At 40.3% G+C, this 24746-nt stretch overlaps 1 long non-coding RNA gene across 1 annotated transcript in view; it reads right to left on the bottom strand.

Moving 5' to 3' along the window:
- Positions 1–1598: 1598 nt before the first annotated feature.
- Positions 1599–24746, bottom strand: part of LOC111184955 (uncharacterized) — a 105553-nt gene continuing 82405 nt past the window's right edge. The window contains exons 3-4 of the long non-coding RNA XR_016393879.1: positions 17192–17307; positions 1599–16555 (exon numbers count right to left, since the gene is read on the bottom strand). This is a non-coding gene — a long non-coding RNA (uncharacterized LOC111184955). The remainder of the gene's footprint in view (positions 16556–17191; positions 17308–24746) is intronic.

Genomic DNA, 24746 nt, shown 5'->3' with positions numbered 1-24746 from the left:
TTCCTGTCTTGTACTGTTTTTTCAGATGATTTAAATACTCTCAGACAAGCCCTTTGCCAGGTATATGTGTTGCACATAACTTTTTTCTTTTTCACTTTCCTTAAGATGACAATCTTTCATCATATGGTTATTTTTTTTTCTTTTTTGTTTTGCTTAAGCAATTTTTCCTTAATACTAGGTGGTGATATTTTCTCATGTGATCTTCAGAAAGCATTATTTTTTCCATTTTTATTTAGGTCTACAAACTATCTGAAGGAAACACTTTTTTTTCATGTGTGGGAAGCATCCAATTTTATTTATTTCCCTATGAATACTCAATTGTCCAAAGCACTTATTGAAAAAGATGTCTTTTCCCCATTGCTCTATATTTCAATAAGAGAAGAGTCATCTCACATTTGCTGTAACAAGTGATACACTTGGTTTTATTCCCTGCATTTTACTCTGTGTTCATTACATAAGTTTTTCTTTTTATTCATTAAAAAAAAATTTAGTTTGGTTTTGTTAAATATTCCTAACAGCGAATCTGCTAGTTATTGCATTGGTTGCAATCTGGACAGGCTGAGAATGTTCCAAATCATGAAGTCCTTGTTCCTTTTTTGCTTAACAGTTCTTCCCTCAATCTCTCTTCCTTCTCTTATTTTACTAAGCAACAAGAAGGAACCAGGTCATGCCATCAATCCTTTGCTTGGAAAGGTACCTGGGTAAATATCCAATTTCATTGTTTACAGGTTCTGCTTTCTGCATAGCTGTAGGATACAATTCAGCTAAGCTTTCTGCCACTATATAACAAGACTCTTCTTTCCTCCAGTTTCCAATAACATGATCCCCAGTTTCTCCCGATCCTTCATCAGCAATATCTTTAATGCTCATATTTCCACCAACAGTCCCTTTATAATTATTTAAGTGTTCACTAAGACAATATAGGTTTCCTTTACCATGATTTTCACTTTATTCTGAGTGCTCACTAGAAGAGTCGTAATGTCCACATTTATACTAACAGTCTGTTCAAGGCAATGTAGACTTTTTTCTATCATGTGTCTCAAAATTCTTTCATCTGCTGCCTACTGCCCAATTCCAAAACCACTTCCACATTTTTAGGTATTTACCTAGGAGCACCCCACTTCCAGGTACCAAAATCTGTGTTAGCTTCCTATTGCTGCTATAACAAAATGTCACAAACAATGACTTAAAACAATACAAACTTATTATCTTATAGTTCTGGATGTCAGAAATCTGAAATAGATTTCATTTGATTAAAATCATGGTGTTGGCAGGGCTGAATCCCCCTGGAGATTAGGGGAGAATCTGTCTCTTTGCCTTTCACAGATTCTAGGGGCCTCCTGAATACCTTGGCTGATTACCCCTTCCTCCATCTTCAAAGTCAGCCAGGTAGCATCTTCAGCTTCTAACTCTGCCACTCCTTCCCCCCTTGTGATTATACTGGACATACTAGATGATCCAGGGTAATCTTTCCATCACAAGATCCTTAACTTAGTCACCAAGTTCCTTCTGCTTTCTCAGCTCAGGTAACATAGTGTATTATTGAGGATTCTCCAGAGAGAGAGAGAACCAGTAAGATACACACACACACACATATATATGTGTATGTGTGAGTGTATATATATAATTTTTTTTTCTTCACTGGTGAACATCAGTTTTGTTTTCTATTAAGGCCTACTCACATTATAGAGAATAATCAAAGTCTACTGATTTAAATGCCAATCTCATGTAAAAAAATACCTTTATGTATGTAAAATAATATTTGACCAAATAGCTGGCCTAGTTGACGCATAAAATTAACCATCACACATACAGTCTAACTTCATTTTATTGCACTTTGCTTTATTGTACTTCGCAGACACTGTGTTTCTTACAAAATGAAGGCTGGCAACCCTGCGTTTTTCAGGTGATGCTTAGCATTTTTTAGCAATAAAGAATTTTTAAATTAAGGTATGTACCTTTATTAGCCGTAATGCTGTAAGACACTTAATAGACTACAGTATAGTGTAAACATAACTTTTATATGCACTGGGAAACCAAAAAATTTGTATGACTCACTTTATTAGGATATTCACTTTACTGCGGTGGTTTGGGATGGAATCCACAGTATCTCCAAGGTATGCCTGTAGTAATAGGTTTCAGGGATTAGTAGTTGAAAATCTTTGGAGGGCCATTATTCTGCCTACCACAGTGATGATTTTAAAATGTGAAGAATGAAAGAAGTGAAATAAGAAGACAAAAGTGACAGGGAGGGGAGCACAGGTATAAATAGAGTTGTAAAAGAGCATTTCAGACAGATAAAATGTGATTTGAAACAGTGTGGAGGTGTGGGGGGATAGATGGGAATGTGGATGTCAGAAAAAGTGACAAGAAACAAAGCTGTCTGTAGAGGTGGCCATGGGCCAGCTTATAGACATAAAGGGTTTGTCTTCATACAGGGTTTTTTTACCCTGAAGTGAATGAATCACTGGGTGTGGAGAGTGGGACTATCGATTTTGTATCACTAAAGAGTTTGAAGTAGGGAATGATGAGATCATAACTGTATTTAAGGAAGACCACTCTGGTACCAGTGTGAAGGCCTGCCTTCCAGGGAGAACCACTGGGGGTAAAGGAAAAATGAACAGTGACTGAAAAAACACTTTAACAATGGCACCGAAGGGGAAGGATCACAAGGCATGATAAGACTTGGTGATGGATGAGTTCAAGATGATAAATCAGGAAAAATATGCCTGCCAAGCATTTTAAATATTATGTTCCTATCTGAGACAGAAATGTGATTATAAAGACAATTGATTACATTATTAGAAGACAATGTAGGCAAATGGCAATGTTTTGTTAGAGTGATGATACGTGATTACATTCTAGGAAAATGTCATGGTCGATTGGTAGGAAATGATGGGGGCTTATCATTACCAGAGACTCTCAAGGGAATTTCAAAGAGTCTGCAGTTAAGATTGCTTTTTTGGTAGTTCCAAGGTGAGAGGAGAAAAGGAGGGTTTGTTGAGGATCCTAAGAATGAAGTGGAAGCAATGGAAGTCTTCCACCTTATAAGACAGATAAAATGAGGAAAAGACTCACAGACATTTAGTACCTATTTGTGATGCACTGTCACAGGCAAATTACATATACTATTTTAAATCTTAATAATAATGACTCATCTTTTATTGAGCATGGTGTCAGGCTTCAGCAAAAAAGTTTGCATGCACTTATCATTTAATATTTATGTATACCTGGTATGGTGTATATGTTGTTAGTATTACCATTGAAGCTTAGAAAGCTACAGCATATTACCCCGAGTCACATAGTGGAGAACCAAGAATTCAAACTGAGACCTCTCAGATTCTAATAGCTGTTTGTTTGGTTTTTGTTTAAGGAAAGAAAGGCAGGTTCCATCTTTCTTTACTGACAAGGTCTCACTTGATCTAAATAATGGGCCAAATAGCAGCTATGATGTAATGTACAAAAAGCATAACCAATAGCCTCAGGGTTGCATCTACAAATAGACAGTGGCTAGCTGTGCAACCTTGAGCAAGTCTTTACTCTCTCTGTGTCCCATTTTCCTCATCTGAAAATTAAGTCTGTTTTCCATCCCACTGATCCACTGACCAGTACAGCAAATTGTTTACTCTTTTGGGACTATTCCTCTCACCATTCTTCTCTGTGCGAATGAAGCTCAGATTTCCCTTCTTCCTGACACATACTCTATATTCCACTTGGTGGATGGTGACCACCGAGTCTGCAGTATGATTTGGTTTGCCAAATATCAGACAATGGATCCTTGAAAGTCCCTTCCAGATCATAAAGCCTAGTAAGGTGATGTAGCTGACGATTTTTGCTTTTTTGTAAAAACTGTAAATGTATTCAGCTGTGAAAGAGAAATACTATTTACTGAGACTCTTCTGAAGGTGCATTTCATTTTGTGCAAAGGAGAAAGCCCACCAGAAGAAAAAAATAAGGCTGGGGGAATTTTTTTCTCTATGGGAGAGATTATAGAAATGCTAAAGTGCATCAAGGACAATGGAATGTAGACAATATAGATTCACTCCAGAACTTTGAGATGTCTTCATACTCTGGAATTAATTACAGAGAGTGGATAAAAAGAAATGAAGGCTTCCTGGAGTGAACCCAGAAAAAGTAATTTGACATTTGCAAAACTCTTTGGGCCTGGATCCCCCAAAGATGAACTGTTTATTTTAGTTAGAAATTTAATTTAATTTAACCACAGCTGCCAGTGACATGGAAGTAGCAGGTGGGCTTTTAAAGGTAAACACTGAAGTACAGAAAGCTATTATACCAAGGGAATCACAATCTGTGACAAGCTGAAAAGCAGTATCTTCCTTCAGTAGAAGTGTATGACAGGGTTTGGGGCTGTTAAACCATTGAAGTTCCTTGTAATTGGGAAATTGCCTCTTTCACACTGTCAGACACTCACTTGGCTGTTTTCAATGGAATATGCCGATGGAAAGCCACAAAGGTGGCAGTGGGGTGATGTTCCCTTTAATGCCATCCCCAAACAGACAAAAGTTTGAGCTTTCCAAGGGGAGGCATCACTGGGCTGGAAACAGGCAGGATTATAGCACAGAACCTGACACTGCAGGAGAGAGTTCTACAGCCCAGTGACTTAGGGATGGGGCTCAGTGGGTAAGTTGTGTCATTGCTGCTTGTAGGTGGATTTTGTGTCCCTCTTCCAATACATCTCCAACTCTACCTACTCCCTGGAGAAAGAATGCAGAATATGGAAGCAACGTGTACTTCTGTTTGAGAATTTACGTAAGTGAAATTAAGGAGTGGAAAGAAAAACACAAGTCTATATGTACTGGCATGAAAAGTGGATTAGAGCACAGAGGAACAACTCTTTTTGTGGCCTCTCACAATGTGACCTCCATTTTGTTATTAATGAGAGAATTGCCTTAGATGATGTCAAAGTCAGCCCTAAAAGTTTATTTCTGTGGATTAATAATTGCTTGTTTATTTTAGTTGGGAAGAGGAATTTGAGGGATAAAACAAGAGTAAGTATGTAGGAATTGGGAGGTCCTTTTAAGAAATAAAAGAGAAAATTGACCTAAGTTGATTATGGTGGCTGGTGATAACATTGTACCTACTGACTGACTCTTGAATCTGCTTCCCTGTCTCTTTTGATCAGTTACCCATCACTATTCATTGTCTCAACCATTACAAACTTCCCCAAGGATTTTCCTGCCTCTCTCTATTCTTATCATCTTCCAATTTGTTTCTATACTGCAACTGCTACCGAGTCCAAGCTCATACTGCTCGCTGCACAACAGGCCAATAAACTGAGAGATGAGGTGTTGGGGCAAGGAATAGTGACTTTATTGGGAAAGCCAGCAGACCAAGAATATGGCGGACTAGTGTTCCAAAGAACCATCTTACTTGAGTTAGAGTTCAGGCTTCTTTTATACTAAAAGGGGAGGAAAGGGGTGGCTGTTTGTTTAAAACTTCTTGGTGCAGGAATCCTTTGTTCTTATAGCTAGCCACCAGTGGTCTGGTCACAATGTTACTGTAAATCTCCAACAAGACAAATGTTACTCTCTGTCCTGCAACTTTTTATGTCTATATGAAAGGAAAAGTGTTATACCTTTAAAGGTCAGAGTCTGGAGAATGGACTACCATGTACTTTTCAGGCTACAGGCAACATTCTTTCAGTCATTCTTAGCCAGTATGACTAAACACAGGCAACAGAGAACAAGGGTTAGAGCTAAAGGAATAGGTCCAGTATGGAGTCAGGTTTGTTCTTTGCTGTTACATAACCAGAGAGATACTTCCCAAAATGCAAATCTCCCCATGTCACTCTTTGGCTTACAAATCTTAAAATGTTCACCATTAGCTTCAAAATAAAATCCAAACTCCTTAGCATGTTGCACAAAGCCTTTTGTGATATGGCCTCTAGGAAGTGCCACCAGTGGCAGGGCTAAAGACAAAGCCTGCAAGGACTGTGAGTTGTACTTATCTGAAGTACTCTCAGAAATGTTCTTGGGAGAGGGAACAGGAGTCATGCACAAAAGGAAGTGCATAGAAGCTAGCAAAAATGCCTAGCATCAAATTTGAAGAGTTGAGGGGAAAACGCATGAGCCCAAATTAGAAAGAACTGAAGCAGAACATACAGAACTGGTACAAAGAATGGGTAGCAAGGAAGCTGCTGGACAGTTCTGTAAGGTGAAGGTGGAGCTCTTCACTTACATGCTATCACCTGTCTGTTGTGGGACAGAGTGAGAGTGTAAGGGGGGCAGGAAGGTCTCCACACAGCATCCCTTTCCAGCCTCAACTCCTGCTGCTTGCCCCATCTATGCTCTCCTCCTTCAGTGAAAGAGGATGCTGAAAAATACTCTGCTCTCTCGCACGACTTTGCTCATGCCGTCCTCACTCTGGAATAGACTTTGTTTTGTTTTGTTTTCTTCTGCCTAACAAACTATTTTTCAACCTTCAAGACATGGCATAGATTTCAAAAATGGAGTGAACCCTTCTACAGGCCCTGACACAGTTAATTGTTCCTTCTCTGTGCCTCAATAGGACTTGCACATACCTAAGAGATATCACTCATCACATACTATTATTATTTGTTAATGTAGCTGTGTCCACATTAGAATGTAAGTTTCTAGTAAGGATATGACTTATTCAATATACTAAATGTAGAAGAGAGTATTCAATATACTAAATGTAGGAGAGGAGAGAGAAAGGCATTCTCCTTTCTCATTGCTTGAACCCAAAGGACTAAAATCGAGTTCTATATTAAATATTTTAATTTTTCTGACTTCAAATAACCTCAGGGAATGTTTTCTTCTGATTTAAAACAGCTATACCAAAAATGTTCTTTTCCTCTACCCATTAGAGGGAGACCTGCATAGAAGAAAAGGTTAAGGAAGCTAAAGGGCTTTAGATCAAAATTCTAAAGATATGGGGTAGATTCCAACTTGAATCTGGTACCGCATTGACTTAAAGAAATGGTTTTAAACTACCTCCCAGAGAAAGATGACTTAGTCTGCCTTGGGTGGGTGGTGAGTACATAGTAAAGGGAGCTGGGGTTGGATCTAGTACTGCTCATATCTCAATAATACCTCCCTTGGGATAAGAGGCTACATATCTAGAAAGCTGGATTTGGGGAAAGCACCTCAAAAGACATGAATATCAAAAATCTTAGATTGATGGTTTTTTCATTGCTCTATTATCTTTCTGGGTTGAGGAGAATATTCACTGTGAAGAAGGATTCATTAAAAAATTTTTTTTTATTTTTAAATTATTTTTAAAATATTTATTTATTTATTTACTTTTGGCTGTGTTGGGTCTTTGTTGCTGCGCCCAGGCTTTCTCTAGTTGCGGTGAGTGGGGGCCACTCCTCATTGTGGTACACAGGCTTCTCACTGCAGTGGCTTCTCTTGTTGTGGAGCACGGGCTCTAGGCGTGCAGGCTTCAGTAGCTGTGGCCCGTGGGCTCAGTTGCTCCGCGGCATAAGGGATCTTTCCAGAAGAGGGCTCGAACCTGTGTCTCCTGCATTGGCAGGTGGATTCTTAACCACTGAGCCACCACAGAAGTCCCAAGAAGGATTCATTTTAAGTAAATTCAATTCTGCATCTATTTATTAGGTTTCTACTGGGATAAAAATTACTGTACTAAGTTGGAATTATAAAGGATAGATGGAGTCATGTTTGAATGAATGAATGAGGCAGTACAGAAGAATGATTAAATGCTTTCGCTTTGGAGCCAGATAGATGTGGGCTCACAAGTCAAGTCTTCCATTATTCTGTATAATATATTTTGGTGTTATAAGCAAAATTAAAAGACTAAGGTATGTGGATCGGTTAAGGTGATTCCAGCTGAAAGTAACAGACTACCTATCTAAAAGTGGCTTAGGGCTTCCCTGGTGGCGCAGTGGTTGAGAGTCCGCCTGCCGATGCAGGGGACACGGGTTCGTGCCCTGGTCCGGGAGGATCCCACATGCCGCGGAGCGGCTGGGCCCGTGAGCCATGGCCACTAAGCCTGCGTGTCCGGAGCCTCTGCTCCACAACAGGAGAGGCCACAACAGTGAGAGGCCTGCGTACCGCAAAAAAAAAAAAAAAGTGGCTTAAACCATATGGTAACAAAACGTCTCACACAATGGAGAAATCAAGAGAAAAGGTGGTGCTAAGATTAGTGCTATGACCTATTGACATTAACAAGGACCATATCGTCCCACTGCGTTGTGGGTTAAGTTGTGTCCCTGAAAAAAGGTATGCTGAAGACCTCTCCTCCAGTGCCTAAGAATGTGAACTTATTTGGAAGTAGGGTCTTAACAGAGGTAGTCGACATAAAGTGGGCCCCAATACAATATGACTAGTGTCCTGATAAAAAGGGGAAATTTGGACACAGAGATGGACATTCACAGAGGGAAAAGGTGGTTAACAAACACAGGGAGAACACCATGTCAAGACGAAGGACTGGAGTGATGGATCTACAAGGCAGGGAAAGCCAAAGGTTGCCAACAAATCATCAGAAGTTAGGAGCAAGCTAGGAAGGATTCTTGTACAGGTTTCAGAGGAAGCATGGCCCTGCTGATACCCTGATTTCAGACTTCTAGCCTCTAGAATTGGCTAGAAGTGAAAAAGTTTGGATTATTTTGCCCAAGATGGATGGGCAGGATAAGAGAAAAGGCATATTGATTTTTTTCTTTTATTCCACTTTTTAAAATTTATGATTGTGTCCCAAATCTTCTTGATGCAAAAAAAAGTATTCACCTTGTAGAAATACTTTTTTCTTACATGATAAAATGTTAGAGATGCTTGTATAATTTAGAGATATGAGACATATCTAATATTTAAATAGATATTATTTACTATTCTATAGATAGTAAATTTATTTCCACTTAGATAACTTAATACTCTTTTAAAAAGTTTATATAATGGGACTATAAATCCCATGTTTTATAAACTCTTTGAGATATTCAGTGGCTCAGTAGTCTTTTGTTATTGACTCTCAGTTTTACATTAAAATAAATTATCTCAACAAATACTAATGATCATTTTTTAAGCATAAACCCTATGCTTAGCATTAGGAAAAGAAAGACAGCAAAGTTCCTGCTTTCAAAGAACCCATAATCTAGGATGGGATACACATATAAATAAAATTAATCATAATATACTGAGTTAAGTACAGTAATAAGGACAGGACTGCAGAGGTGTGATTATTTTATTGATGTTTCTTTTTAAATGAATTTTTATCCCTATGTCTTAGTTTTCTTTCCTGCCATAAAAAAATATAAGAAACTTAGTGACTTAACACAATACCCATTTGTTAGATCAGAGTTCTGTAGGTCAAAAGTCTGGGTGAATTTGAATGACTCCTCCGTTTAGGGTCACATAAGACAGAATTGAGGTGTCTGTAAGTCAGGCTATTTATCTGGAGGCCCTGGCGAAGAATCCACTTCCAAGATCATTCAGATTGTTGGCAGATGCAGTTCCTTGAGGCCATAGGACTAAGGTCCCTGCTTCTTTCCTGACTATCAGCTAGAGATCACTCTTGGCTGCTAAAGACTAGTCCTCTACACTGGCAATTCACAACATGGTCGTTTGCTTTCTTCCATACAAGCAGAGCCTGTCTCTCTGACTTTGCCTTCTGACCTTGCTCCATTTTTAAGGGTTCATGTGGTTATGCTGGATCCACCTGGATAATCCAGGATAAACTCTCTATTTTAAGTTCAATTGATTCTATTTTTAATCTCTTTGCCTTTCCTGTGGGTGATTTTATTAATTATCTTCCAAACACTTTTCTTTTACTTTGAATACTATATTTTAATTTCTGGCAACTCCTTCTTACTTTCCGATTGTTCAGTTTTAAAGCTGCCTGATCACTTCTCATGGATAAAATGTCTTTCCTTATCTCTGCAAGTATTAATTTTAATCTCTTACAAATTTTCTTCTACTCCTTTCATAGTCTCTGTTTCTTCTAAGTATCCATCACTTTTCTTGTTTATTTTTTGTTTTGATTTCTCTCTTTTATTTTGGAAGTACTGTGTACACATTCAGGGCTTCTTGACTGATATATATCACTCTAAACTAACTGGAAAGTATTCTAGACTTTATGTTTGGCTTCCCCAAATTTCAATATATGTTGGTCTTTTTTCTGTGTCAGTTAATGTTTTTTTCCTCTAGAGAAGAATCTCTAGTCTTCCATCAGGGATATATAAGCTTAGCTACTTTTTTTGTTTGTTTGTTTTGTTTCGTTGTTGTTTTTTTTTGCGGTATGCAGGCCTCTCACTGTTGTGGCCTCTCCCGTTGCGGAGCACAGGCTCCGGACGCACAGGCTCAGCGGCCATGGCTCACGGGCCCAGCTGCTCCACGGCATGTGGGATCTTCCCAGACCGGGGCATGAACCCGTGTCCCCTGCATCGGCAGGCAGACTCTCAACCACTGCGCCACCAGGGAAGCCCTTAGCTACTTTTGAAGCTAGATGGACAAAGGAGACTAGGATGGGAAAGCTTACCTTCTGTATGCAGACTTTAATTTAATCACTCTGTTTTAAGTTCAGAGCCTCACCTCTTTGCTGAGTGTCCCCAAATCCATAGCTTCTCTATTTTAATTTTTCAAGAAAATATACCTCCAGTGTGCTTCACTGGTGGAGAAAGGGAACTAGGTGGACTAAGTTCTTTTTCGCAGGCTTCCAAACAGTCCTCTTGTTGTTAGCTCAGCCATAAATCTCAATATTTTTTTTTTAACTTGGGAAAGAAAAAGAATACAATTATTAACCCAGTCCCTATTACATCTCTGACAGTGTTGCCACTATATTTACATTGTCTCATTTAATCCTCTCTACTACCTTATGAGGTACATTATCCTTATTTTACAGAAGAAGCTGAACACAAAGAGGCTGATTAAGTTTCCCAGTGTCACACAGCTAGTATATGTTGGGAAATCAATATAACTTCTTATTGGAGTTCTTTATTCTTCTACCAAACTTTGTGCAAAGATTCCCATGTAGGGCGCCACAGTATTAGGAATGTCCCTCTTGTTTTTCTTTATCAGCCCATACTGATGACTTCTGAGATGCTCCTTGACCTAAAACCCATGATCCCACCCTCCTGATTCCCTGGGGCATAGGCATCTTTTCTAATTTGGGTAATGACAATGGTTGCTATCCATGCTCTTTAGGTGCACTACACAGGCGTTCCCTCTGTGATCTGGGGAACTTCCTGGAGGGTGGTCATTAGTTGGACATGAGACAATGCACCATGAGAACAAAGAAGAACCATAGCTTCTGTTTCCCAATTTAGAAAAAAATTTATGAGGAAATGAATTAGCTTGAACATTTTTTTTTGAAATGGGAAATGCAGAAATAAGAAGTGAACAAATTAATAGTTTGATAAATTATTCTGCCACACACTACTACTTTAGAAAAATCTGGTCACTTCAGCACTCTAAACAATGCCACTGATTTTTAAAATTATGTCCTGTTGTTCTTCACTGAGGCGACTTGCAACTGTACAATGTGAATTGCTTCTTTGGAGAGCTTTGCAATCTTTCTAGTAGACTTCCCTTCCAGATGTTTCATGATGCTGTGTCATGACTTTTTTTCTCTGAACCTCTTGAAATCTACTTCTTGAAGCAAACTTCAGACAGCTGTCTTCCTTTCTCTGGCTATGAGATCAACTAACAAACCTGGCAGCTTCTACCCAAAGGCCAATCTCTTTCTTTTCCCTATATGTTGAGGCCCCAAATATCAGTTCCCCAAGACACTTTATCTTCTTCTCCAGAATGAAATTATCTAAAAGTCAGGAAAGAATTTGTCAGAAACTCTTCTTTGAGCCAACGGAGTGTTTTGACAAATGTTACACATTGGCTTTGTGTCCTTTCTTGGCCAAGATGTGTTGTTCATTTCTGTAGCTGGTTCCTCATGCTTATAATGGGCACCCACTGTGATACACCTCTGTTTCTCTCCTGCCATCCTCATGAAAATGGACTCTAAAATCTAATGGGCAGATTTCCACAGTGTATACACTCTTGATACACAGAACTCCAAATCCCAGCATTAAAAAAAAATAATAAGGCTCACACTTAAGTCACCATATTCCAATCTTGAGTTTCAACCCAGCAAGTCTCAGTAATCCTTATAAGATTAATATTTATTATCCAAGGTAATAATCTCCATTTCATAATTTAATATATAGGTTTTATCCTGTTTATTACTTTTTTTTTTTTTAATGAGCAGATACTTGATATATTTTCCTTTCTTCACTTTATCTCAATGTATTTTCACTCACTCTCTCCCTGGTTTGGTGCTGTTTAATTGACAGATAAACTATCTAGTAGACCATAAATTCTCAAAGCTCACAGTACATAATGAGCACCTGTAGAATGAATTTAGAGTTGCAAATTCAATGACTTCCAATCCCCTTTTCCCAATGGGCTCAGTAGGTTTATGGTAGGACCCAGGAATTGGTATTCTAGGCAATAATTCTGATGCAGACTACCCTTTGAGAAGTACTATTCCAGACAAACAAATGTTCCCCCTTTAGTGAGACAAGCTACATTATCCAAGAGGCCATTATTGCAGTAACTTAAGCTACTGTCCAGAAATCCAAATGATTGCCAATACCATCTGTGTAGCCAAATGTTCAACTTCAAGACAGTTTTTCTCTTCTAAAATCTTATGGATAGAAAAATACGTTGAAAATACCTCCTAGGATCTGTAGTCCCTTTACTTCCTTTAACTTCCTACTCAACACTTCCGAAAGAATTCTATTTTCAGATGTCTTTAATCCCGATATAAGTCAGCAAGAGTGAGAAATGGTTAGCCATCTTGCTAAAGCTATCCTTCATATCCTTCCCTTATACGATACATGCTTTGGAAAAAACAAGACATCTCCTAAATGATAAAGATGTTTACATTCACCTGCATCTAAATGAGTCAGCAGAAAGTTACCAACAGCCATGCCAACTTATCCATGCCTCCTGTGATCAATGTCAAGCTTTCCTTTTCCCAACAGTGATTGAAAATCATACTTATTGGATCATGTCTTTTCCAAAAGATCTGAAATCTCTAAGTCAGTGGTTCTAAACCAAGTGCAATTTTGGACCAGGGGACATTTGGCAATGTCTGGAGACATCTGTGATCGTCACGAATGCAACTAGGAGTGCTACTGGCATCTAATGAGTAGAGTCCATGAGTAAACATCTTACAATGCACAGATAATAAATATAAATTGTACTGATACTGAGAAACTCTGCTCTATATAAAAGAAGCCTCATACCTGCCATGAATACACAATAACTACCATATGCTCTTTAACCATTTTTGTTGCTTATTAAGTACATACATCCCATTAGATCCGTATTATAGCTTCTCAAATTTCATTCTCATGTCAACTGAAGTGAAATGCACAACCTGATTATGTTTTATTCAGCGAACTTGCTGAGGACTTAAGCCCAGAGGACAGCCTCTCAGATAGCACTGAGGGACTGCTCCAAAGAGGTAAGGGAGGAGCCAGGATACACAGGAGTTCAAACAAACAAAAAAAAAACAGGTAGTTGAACATCAAAAGATTACTGCTAATTAAAGAAAACCAGACATCTCAAGTAAATGAATTTAGTGCTTTTCTGTGTATGGGAAGATGCAAGAATCTGGGCTCCTTGAAATCATTCCTTTGATATGCACCCTAACCATCTGGGGCCAGTATCCTGTTTTTCTTCATCCTGAACCCCCTCAGGGTGCACAATTGGGGGTGGCTGCACGGCTGATGGCTTGAAGGCGTCAACATCCTTTGTTTACTGATGTGACAGGTGGCATTTTGTTTGTCCACACTTGTAACTCAGCTTTTGGCTTCCTTATACAATCTTTTAATTGCATACATGCCTCTTTTTCTTCACCTGTCTATATTAGAAACATGATTGTGGACATCTGTGTTTTTGTATGTCCAGCAACTCTTCCTTTCGAAGAACAATATCTCGCCTGCTTCATCTATGTGATTTTTACAAGTCTGACATTCATGTAGTTCCCTGCTCTCTTGAACACATGGGTGATCATGGGGCCCAAAGCTAGGGCAATCTCTCTTTTTCTACTGGGAATGACACACTTACACACTTGTGTGAAGACACACAAGAGCACAAGATAGTTGTAACTGATTTATCCAGTAGCAGCACTAAAAAGAGGAGGGTCATACATTGCTGCTGTTACAAGTTGAACTGATTCCTCTATCTGTGAACTAACTATTCAGAATCCTTCCACTAAATACCCTTTCCTAATTTAAAATCATTAGAGACCCACACTGCTGCTAAAAGCCAAAGAACCTACAGTGAAACAAACCAGGACGCCATGGTCCTCCCCACCCCCTACCACGTCCTCAGCCTGCCTTTTGTCTGTAGAAAAACTTGAGCCAAAAAATAAGTTTAATCAGAGAGGTGAGGAAATGCAAAAAACAAAGGAAAGCAGTCAAACAAGACAAAATAATAATAGTTTGGTCGTTAAGCAAAGTCAAGGACCTTTAGTTCCTCCTCACAGATTATAGATGATATTCTGAGCCGTATCCTTGAGCTGTTTTGTAGATACTGAAACGCGCACCAGGTGGAAGAAGTTAACTATGTGATGCCTAGACTGCAGCCATGACATAAGCTGCCACAATTCCGAGAACTGGCCTCAAAAAATGGAAATAAACTGACCCTGGAACTGAAGATTAACTGTACTTAAAACAATCAAGATGATGCTGATCAGATCACCGAATGAACAATTTCAAGATGACTGTCAGAGCTGACCATGCTATTTCTGCATGTAGCCCCCTCGCTCCACCTATACACCTCTAAACTCCCCTTTAAAAGCTGTTGCCCACTGGCCGTCAGGGGAGGAGTTGGCCTTCGGACATGAATCCGCCCTCCCCGCCCCCTGCCTCTTCACTGGCTTTAGAGCAGCAAGCAGCCCCGACCCCACTTTCGGTAACAATAGGATACACTTTTATCACCGATCTGCTGATACAAAGAAGAAATATTCTCCCAACTGCTTGCTTCACCTCTTCTTTTGGAAAGAAACCAGCTTGAATTAGTTGACAGTTAGAACTTACCTCTGATGAGGAGAAAAACTTCATAGGCATCCCTCAAAGCTCTGAAGTGTTTGTCTCAATGTCCACTCAGGGAACAGAGTATTTCAGAGGTGCTACTCAAAAGCTGGTCTGCCTTCCAAGGCCATCAGCTACACCTGTGGCTTGTTAGAAATGCAAATAAGGAGCTGACTGCAGTGGTTCTCAAATTTCAACATGCTGAAAAGTCACCTGGAAAGCTTGTTAAGGATGCCCGGGTGCACCCCACAGATTTAGTAGGTCTGGGATCAGGCCCAAGAATTTGCTTTTTCTAACAAGTTCCAGGGTGGTGCTACTATTGCCCTTATTCTTTAGACCACATTAGAGCAGAACAGGGAGACTTTGTCACTTCTTCTGCTTCTAACCTGTATCTTATCTGACATAAAGCTCAGCTGCTTTCAGTGGCAAATAACAAAGGGAATTTATTTCCTCATACAAATTGTAGTTTAGAGGTTTAAGGGCTTCAGCTGTAGCCCAATTATGTTGCCAGCTACCTGGTTCTTTCCAAGTAAATGACCTCTTTTTGAATGTAACTGAAAACTGTGAAGCTGCCAGGTGTGGACGTACTTACCAACTAACCACCATTCCTCAAATTTACCTTCAATCCTACTCACAGAGCATTTTTAGCACATTTTAGGGCCTCAAAAAAAGTAAATGTTAATCTGTCCTTCCTCCTCCTTTAAGGATGTCTATCTATTATTTCTGCTCCAAACAATTTATTTTTTCCACTTCCACATCCTTTTGCTGTACCAGAAAAATTCCTATGCATAGAGAGTGGAGAACAAACGGACATGGTCGTCCTTTCTTTATTTATTTATTTGTGGTACGCGGGCCTCTCACCGCTGTGGCCTCTCTCGCCGCGGAGCACAGGCTCCGGACACACAGGCTCAGCGGCCATGGCTCACGGGCCCAGCCACTCCGCGGCATGTGGGATCTTCCCGGACCGGGGCACGAACCTGTGTCCCCTGCATCGGCAGGCGGACTCCCAACCACTGCGCCACCAGGGAAGTCCGGTCCTCCTTTAAAAAGCTTTAAAGTCCAGCTCAGATGACTTCCTAAGTTTTCTTCACCCTCTCCCCAAACCAGCTTAGGAATCCTTGCTACTCAAATCTTTCCTCTTATACAATGTATCACATTTTACTATGTATATATAATAAATGCTGTGTATATAGAAAAATATGAATAAGTATAAATTAGGCTCAATTATGTAGAAATGTTACCTGAAAACTGGGTTAGCCTCTTGGTGGTGTCGCCAAAAGACACAACCAAGCCAGATTGCTGGAGAAGGACTTATTACTTGCTGCAAGTAAGGAGAATACCAGGGATTTTTCCCAAAGAAGTGGCTCTCTGAACAGCGAAACTGGGGAAGTTTAAGCTATTGGTACATGCATATTCATGAAGGGGCTTGGATGACAGAGTCCAAGCTCTAGTTGATTGAAGTCATGAGGGTCAGAAAAGGTCATCATCCCTTAGATTCCAATTGATCCAGTTGTTGAGATTTAAATTCTGCAAAACAGCCAAGACAGAGCTTTAGGTTAGTCTTTACCACTGAAAGAGAACTGGGAGTCTTTACAACTGACATATTATCTTTGCTCTTATTATTTCTCTCGTCTGATAACAGTCCTTTGTTTCTGAATTCTTTTGTCCCCTTAAGATCATTTATTACTGAGACCTGTTCAAAGTCAAGCATTATGGCCAGACTTAGATCACCAAATGGCTTAGGCCTAAAATGGCTTCTCTTATGTCAAGAAAGCCATGCTTGGCTCTCTTTCTCCAAGGACCCCCCTACGCTATCTGCCTACAGAAAGAGATAACTGGGGGAAAAGGACAATGTGGCTATAAAGGCCATGGGTTTTTGTAACTTGGATCAGGATCCGTCCAGTTGATCTTAGTGGGATACTCTCACTTTGAAATATGAAACACACAAGGGTGATAAAGATTGGTAAAACATAAAAATCCCATAAAAGAAATCATGTTATGTTTTATTAAATCCAAATCTTAAAATATCTGATGGTGTCTTGAGAAATCAATAACATTGTATTCTTTTTTAACAATACTCTTCTGCCTTGGGATACTTAACTATATTAACTGTTATTTCCCCATGTAAGCAAAAAGGAAAGAAAAAGCTATAAGGTCCTTAACTGGATATGTCTTCAGTTGAATAAATGCTCTGAAGAGTACAGAGTTGATTTATAACTCCACTTGAGCCATTTGCTTTACTGATGGTCTTTCCTTCTTCCATCCAGCCTGGTAAAGCCCTGTCAAAGAAAACAAACGACTTGGACTCAGTGTGTCCTGTCAGCGTCTACTTCATCTGGAGGCCTTCATGCTCTACTCTCGTGCATGTCTAACAGTCACCTCTCAAGGTAGAGGAGAGAGTGAGCAGACATGGCTGAGCAAATGAGAAATAAAACTACCCAGGTTTTCGGAGAAAGTGCTGAAAAGCAGAAGCTGTCTCACCCCCCAACTCACATTGCCTTTAGGTTTCTCCTTTTTGACCTCTTCTTCTCTCAGCTCATTAACTCAGGCATTGGCATAGCCAAGGTGACTTTTTTCTTTTAACATCTTTATTGGAGTATAATTGCTTTACAATGGTGTGTTAGTTTCTGCTTTATAACAAAGTGAATCAGCTATATGCATGCATATATACCTATATCCCCTCCCTCTAGCGTCTCCCTCCCACCCTCCCTATCCCACCCCTCTAATGGTCACAAAGCACCAAACTAATCTCCCTGTGCTATGCGGCTCCTTCCCACTAGCTATCTATTTTACATTTGGTAGTGTATATATGTCCAGACCACTCCTTCACTTCGTCCCAGCTTACCCTCCCCCCACTCGTGTCCTTAAGTCTATTCTCTACGTCTGTGTCTTTTTTTTTTTTCAAAGAACTGCTTTATTATAATTATGTATTTATTTATTTTTCGCTGTGTTGGGTTTTCGTTTCTGTACGAGGGCTTTCTCTAGTTGCGGCAAGCGGGGGCCACTCTTCATCGTGGTGCGCGGGCCTCTCACTATCGCGGCCTCTCTTGTTGTAGAGCACAAGCTCCAGACGCGCAGGCTCAGTAGTTGTGGTTCACGGGCCTAGTTGCTCCGCAGCATGTGGGATCTTCCCAGACCAGGGCTTGAACCCGTGTCCCCTGCATTGGCAGGTGGATTCTCAACCACAGCGCCACCAGGGAAGCCCCGTCTGTGTCTTTATTACTGTCCTGCCCCTAGTTTCTTCAAGACCTCTTTTTTTTTTTAGGTTCCATATATATGTGTTAGCATACGGTATTTGTTTTTCTATTTCTGATTTACATCACTCTGTATGACAGACTCAAGGTCCATCCACGTCACTAAAAATAACTCAATTTCGTTTCCTTTTATGGCTGAGTAATATTCCATTGTATATATATATATACCATATCTTCTTTATCCATTCATCTTTCGATGGAAACTTAGGTTGCGTCCATGTCCTGGCTATTGTAAATAGTGCTGCAATGAACATTGTGGTCGATGACTTTTTTTTCTTTTGCAGTATGCGGGCCTCTCACTGTTGTGGCCTCTCCCGTTGTGGAACACAGGCTCCAGACGTGCAGGCTCAGTGGCCATGGCTCACGCGCCCAGCCATTCCGTGGCATGTGGGATCTTCCCAGACTGGGGCACGAATCCGTGTCCCCTGCATCGGCAGGCAGACTCTCAACCACTGTGCCACCAGGGAAGCCCCATGACTCTTTATGAATTATGCTTTTCTCAGGGTATACACCCAGGAGTGGGATTGCTGGGTCATATGGTAGTTCTATTTTTAGTTTCTTAAAGAACCTCCATACTGTTCTCCAGTATCAATTTCATTCCCACCATCAGTGAAAGAGGTTCCCTTTTCTCCACACTTTGACCAGCATTTATTGTTTGTAGATCTTTGGAGGATGGCCATTCTGACCAGTGTGAGATGATACCTCTTTGTAGTTTTGATTTGCATTCCTCTAATGATTAGTGATGTTGAGCATTCTTTCATGTGTTTGTTGGCTGTCTGTATATCTTCTTTGGAGAAATGTCTTTTTAGGTCTCCTGCCCATTTTTGGATTGGGTTGTTTGTTTTTTTGATATTGAGCTGCATGAGCTGCTTGTAAATTTTGGAGACTAATCCTTTGTCAGTTGCTTCATTTGCAAATATTTTCTCCCATTCTGAGGGTTGTCTTTTTGTCTTGTTTATGGTTTCCTTTGCTATGCAAAAGCTTTTAAGTTTCATTAGGTCCCATTTGTTTATTTTTGTTTTTATTTCCATTTCTCTAGGAGGTGGGTCAAAAAGGATCTTGCTGTAATTTATGTCTTAGAGTGTTCTGCCTATGTTTTCCTCTAAGAGTTTTATAGTGTCTGGCCTTATATTTAGGTCTTTAATCCATTTTGAGTTTATTTTTGTGTATGGTGTTAGGGAGTGTTCTGATTTCGTTCTTTTACATGTAGCTGTCCCGATTTCCCAGCACCACTTATTGAAGAGGCTGTCCTTTCTCCATTGTATATTCTTGCCTCCTTTATCAAAAATTAAGTGACCATATGTACATGAGTTTATCTCTGGACTTTCTATCCTGATCCATTGATCTATATTTCTGTTTTTGTCCCTGTACCATAATGTCTTGATTACAGTAGCTTTGTAGTATAGTCTGAAGTCAGGGAGCCTGATTCCTCCAGCTCCGTTTTTCTTTCTCAAGATTGCTTTGGCTATTTGGGGTCTTTTGTGTTTCCATACAAATTGTGAAAGTTTTTGTTCTAGTTCTGTGAAAAATGCCATTGGTAGATTGATAGGGATTGCATTGAATCTGTAGATTGCTTTGGGTAGTATAGTCATTTTCACAATGTTGATTCCTCAAATCCAACAACATTTTATATCTCTCCATCTGTTTGTATCATCTTTAATATCTTTCACCAGTGTCTTACAGTTTTGTGCATAGAGGTCTTTTGTCTCATTAGGTAGGTTTATTCCTAGGTATTTCATTCTTTTCATTGCAATGGTAAATGGGAGTGCTTCCTTAATATCTCTTTCAGATTTTTCTTCATTAGTGTATAGCAATGCAAGAGATTTCTGTGCATTAATTTTGTATCCTGCAACTTTACCATATTCATTGACTAGCTCTAGTAGTTTTCTGATAGCATCTTTAGAAATCTCTTGTATAGTTTCATGTCATATGCAAACAGTGACAGCTTTATTTCTTCTTTTCCGATTTGGATTCCTTTTATTTCCTTTTCTTCTCTGATTGCTGTGGCTAAAACTTCCAAAACTCTGATGAATAATAGTGGTTAGAGTCGACAACCTTGCCTTGTTCCTGACCTTAGAGAAAATGGTTTCAATTTTTCACCATTGAGAATGATGTTGGCTGTGGGTTTGTCATATATGGCCTTTATTATGTTGAGGTAAGTTCCCTCTATGCCTACTTTCTGGAGGTTTTTTTTTTTTTATCATAAATGCATGTTGAATTTTGTCAAAAGCTTTTTCTGCATCGATTGAGATGATCATAAGATTTTTCTCCTTCAGTTTGTTAATATGGTTTATCACATTGATTGATTTGCATATACTGAAGAATCCTTGCATTCCTGGGATAGACCCCACTTGATCATGGTGTATGATCCTTTTAATGCGCTGTTGGATTCTTTTTGCTACTATTATGTTGAGGATTCTTTTTTTTTTTTTTTTTTTGCAGTACACGGGCTTCTCACTCTTGTGGCCTCTCCCATTGTGGAGCACAGGCTCCGTATGCGCAGGCTCAGTGGCCATGGCTCATGGGCCCAGCTGCTCCACGGCATGTGGGAACTTCCTGGACCGAGGCACGAACCCGTGTCCCCTGCATCGGCAGGTGGACTCTCAACCACTGTGCCACCAGGGAAGCCCTGATTTCCCCTTTTATGGCTGCTAGCATCTGCCTTATGTATTGAGGTGCTCCTCTGTTGGGTGCATAAATATTTACAATTGTTATATCTTCTTCTTGGATTGATCCCTTGATCATTATGTAGTGTCCTTCTTTGTCTCTTATAATAGTCTTTCTTTTAAAGTCTATTTTGTCTGATATGAGAATTGCTACTCCAGCTTTCTTTTCATTTCCATTATGCATGCAATATCCTTTTCAATCCCCCTACTTTTAATCTTAATGTGTCCCTAGGTGTGGGTGTGTTGTAGACAGCATATATACGGGTCTTGTTTTTGTATCCATTCAGCCAGTCTATGTCTTTTGGTAGGAGCATTTTATCCATTTACATTTAAGGTAATTATTGATATGTATGTTCCTATTATCATTTTCTTAATTGTTTTGGGTTTGTTATCATAGGTCTTTTCCTCGTCTTGTGTTTCCTGCTTAGAGAAGTTCCTTCAGCATTTGTTGTAAAGTTGGTTTGGTGGTGCTGAATTCTCTTAGCTTTTGCTTGTCTGCAAAGTTTTATGTTTTCTGTGAATCTGAATGAGGTCCTTACTGGGTAGAGTAATCTTGGTTGTAGGTTGTTCCCTTTCATCACTTTAAATATGTCCTGCCACTCCATTCTGTCTCGCAGATTTTCTGCAGAAAGACCAGCTGTTAAACTTATGGGGATTCCCTTGTATGTTATTTATTGTTTTTCCGTTGCTGCTATTAACATTTTTTCTTTGTATTTAATTTATGATACTTTGATTATATGTGTATTGGCACGTTTCTCCTTGGATTTATTCTACATGGGACTGTCTGCTCTTCCTTAACTTGATTGACAATTTACTTTCCCACATAAGGGAAGTTTTCAAGTATAAGCTCTTCAAATATTTTCTCATTCCCTTTCTTTTTCTCTTCTTTTCTGGGAACCCTTTAATTTGAATGTTGGTGCATTTAATATTTTCCCAGAAGTCTCTGAGACTGTCCTCATATTCTTTCCATTCTTTATTCTGCTCTGCGGTAGTTATTTCCACTATTTTATCTTCCAGGTCACTTATCCATTCTTCTGCCTCAGTTATTCTGCTATTGACCCTTCAAGAGAATTTTTAATTTCATTTATTGTGTTGTTCCTCATTGTTTCTTTGCTCTTTAGTTCTTCTAGGTCCTTGTTAAACATTTCTTGTATTTTCTCCATTCTATTTCCAAGATTTTGCATCATCTTTACTATCATTACTCTGAATTCTTTTTCAGGTAGACTGTCTATTTCAGGTAGACTGCCTATTTCAGGTAGACTGCCTATTTCCTCTTCCTCCTTTTGTTTGGTCTGCTGGGTTGTTACCTTGATCCTTTATCTACTGTGTGTTCCTCTGTCTTCTCATTTTGTTTAAATTACTGTGTTTGGGGGTCTCCTTTTCACAGGGTGCAGGTTCATAGTTCCAATTGCTTTTGGTGTCTGCCCCCAGTGGGTGAGACTGGTTCGGTGGGTTGTGTAGGTTTCCTGGTGGAGGAGATCGGTGCCTGTGTTCTGGTGGTTGAGTCTGGATCTTGTCTTTCTGGTGGGCAGGACCACGTCCGGTGCTGTGTTTTGGTTTGTCTGTGACCTTATTATGATTCCTGGCAGCCTCTCTGCTAATGGGTGGGGGTGTGTTCCTGTCTTGCTAGTTGTTTGGCATAGGTTGTCCAGCACTGTAGCTTGCTGGTCTTTGAGTGGAGTTGGATGTTAGCGCTGAGATGGAGATCTCCAGGAGAGCTTTCGCCATTTAATATTACATGGAGCTGGGAGGTCTCTTGTGGACCAATGTCCTGAACTGTGCTCTCCCACCTCAGAGGCACAGGCCTGACACCTGGCCGGAGCACCAAGACACTGTCAGCCACAGGACTCAGAAGAAAAGGGAGAAGAAAAGAAAGAAAGAGAGAAAAAAATTTTAAAAAGTAAAATAGTTATTAAAACAAAAAAATTAAAAAATTATTAAACATTAAAAAAATTAAAAGTAGTAAAAAAGAAAGAAAGAAAGAGGGCAAAAAAACTGAAAAAGAAATCCAACAGTGATAACAAGTGCTAAAAACTATCCAAAAAAATAAAATAAAATCAGACGGAAACCTAGGACAAATGGTAAAAGCCAAGCTATACAGACAAAATCACACAAAGAAGCATAAACATACACACTCTCAAAAAGATAAAAAGGAAAAAAATATGTATATCTATATATAAAAAAAAGGAAGAGAGCAACCAAATCAATAAACAAATCTACCAATGATAATAAACTCTAAATACTAAACTAGGATAAATATAAAACCAGAAACAAATTAGATGCAGAAAGCAAACCCCAAGTCTACAGTTGCTCCCAAAGTCCAGCGCCTCAATTTTGGGTTGATTCGTTGTCTATTCAGGTATTCCACAGATGCAGGGGACATCAAGTTGATTGTGGAGATTTAATCCGCTGCTCCTGAGGGAGAGATTTCCCTTTCTCTTCTTTGTTCTCACAGCTCCTGGGGTTCAGCTTTGGATTTGGCCCCACCTCTGCATGTAGGTCGCCTGAGGGCGTCTGTTCTTTGCTCAGAAAGGACGGGGTTAAAGGAGCAGCTGATTAGGGGGATCTGGCTCACTCAGGCCAGGGGGAGGGAGGGGTATGGGATGTGGGGCAAGCCTAAAGCTGCAGAGGCCAGCATGATGTTGCAACAGCCTGAGGCACGCTGTGTGTTGTCCTGGGGAAGCTGTCCCTGGATCACGGGACGCTGGCAGTGGTGGGCTGCACAGGGTCCTGGGAGGGGATGTGTGGTTAATGACCTGTGCTTGCACATAGGCTTCGTGGTGGCTGCAGCAACACCCTTAGCATTTCATGCCTGTCTCTTGTGTCCACATTGATAGCCATGGCTCACGCCTATCTCTGGAGCTCATTTAGGTGGTGCTCTGAATCCCCTGTCCTCGCACACCCTGAAACACTTGTCTCTTGCCTCTTAGGCAGGTCCAGACTTTTTCCTGGACTCCCTCCCGGCTAGTTGTGGTGCACTAGCCCCCTTCAGGCTGTGTTCACACAGCCAACCCCAGTCCTCTCCCTGGGGTCTGACCTCCGAAGCCCGAGCCTCAGTTCCCAGCCCCCGCCTGCCCCGTCGGGTGAGCAGACAAGCCTCTCGGGCTGGTAAGCGCTGGTCAGCAGTGATCCTCTGTGCTGGAATCTCTCCCCTTTGCCCTCTGCACCCCTCTTGCTGCGCTCTTCTCTGTGTGTCCGAAGCTTCTCCCCCACGACCCCTCGTCTCTGCCAGTGAAAGGTCTTCCTAGTGTGTGGAAACTTTTCCTCCTTCACAGCTCCCTCCCAGAGGTGCAGGTTCTGTCCCTATTCTTTTGTCTTTGTTTTTTCTTTTGCCCTACCCAGTTACGTAGGGAGTTTCTTGCCTTTTGGGAGGTCTGAGGTCTTCTGCCAGCGTTCAGTAGGTGTTCTATTGAAGTTGTTCCACATGTAGATGTATTTCTGATGTATTTGTGGGGAGGAAGGTGATCTCCACGTCTTAGTCCTCCGCCATCTTGAAGGTCTCTCCAAGATGACGTTTAATGGTTGCATTTTAATCTGTTGCTGTTAACAGTAATGATGGAGATTGTGGTCTGGTGAGTTGGACAAGAACCAAGAAAGTGCCAAGACTTTACAGTGAGAAACAAAGACTGTCCTTCTATTGTTTGGGTCATTCACCCTGGACAGATGGGCAAACCACAACTAAAGCAAAGTAGTGAGACACCTGCCTGCTATTTATATAGGAGAGGATCAATATTTTGTGGGATCAAAAGCTCTTATAATTTGGGGCACCTAAGAAAAAAGGACACAAAATAACAAATT

This window comes from Delphinapterus leucas, chromosome 7, assembly GCF_059928025.1.
Source record: "Delphinapterus leucas isolate spDelLeu-1000000601 "Yukka" chromosome 7, BTC_Dleu_Yukka2, whole genome shotgun sequence".
NCBI lineage: Eukaryota > Metazoa > Chordata > Mammalia > Artiodactyla > Monodontidae > Delphinapterus > Delphinapterus leucas.
This window is presented reverse-complemented; position numbering and strand designations above follow the sequence as displayed.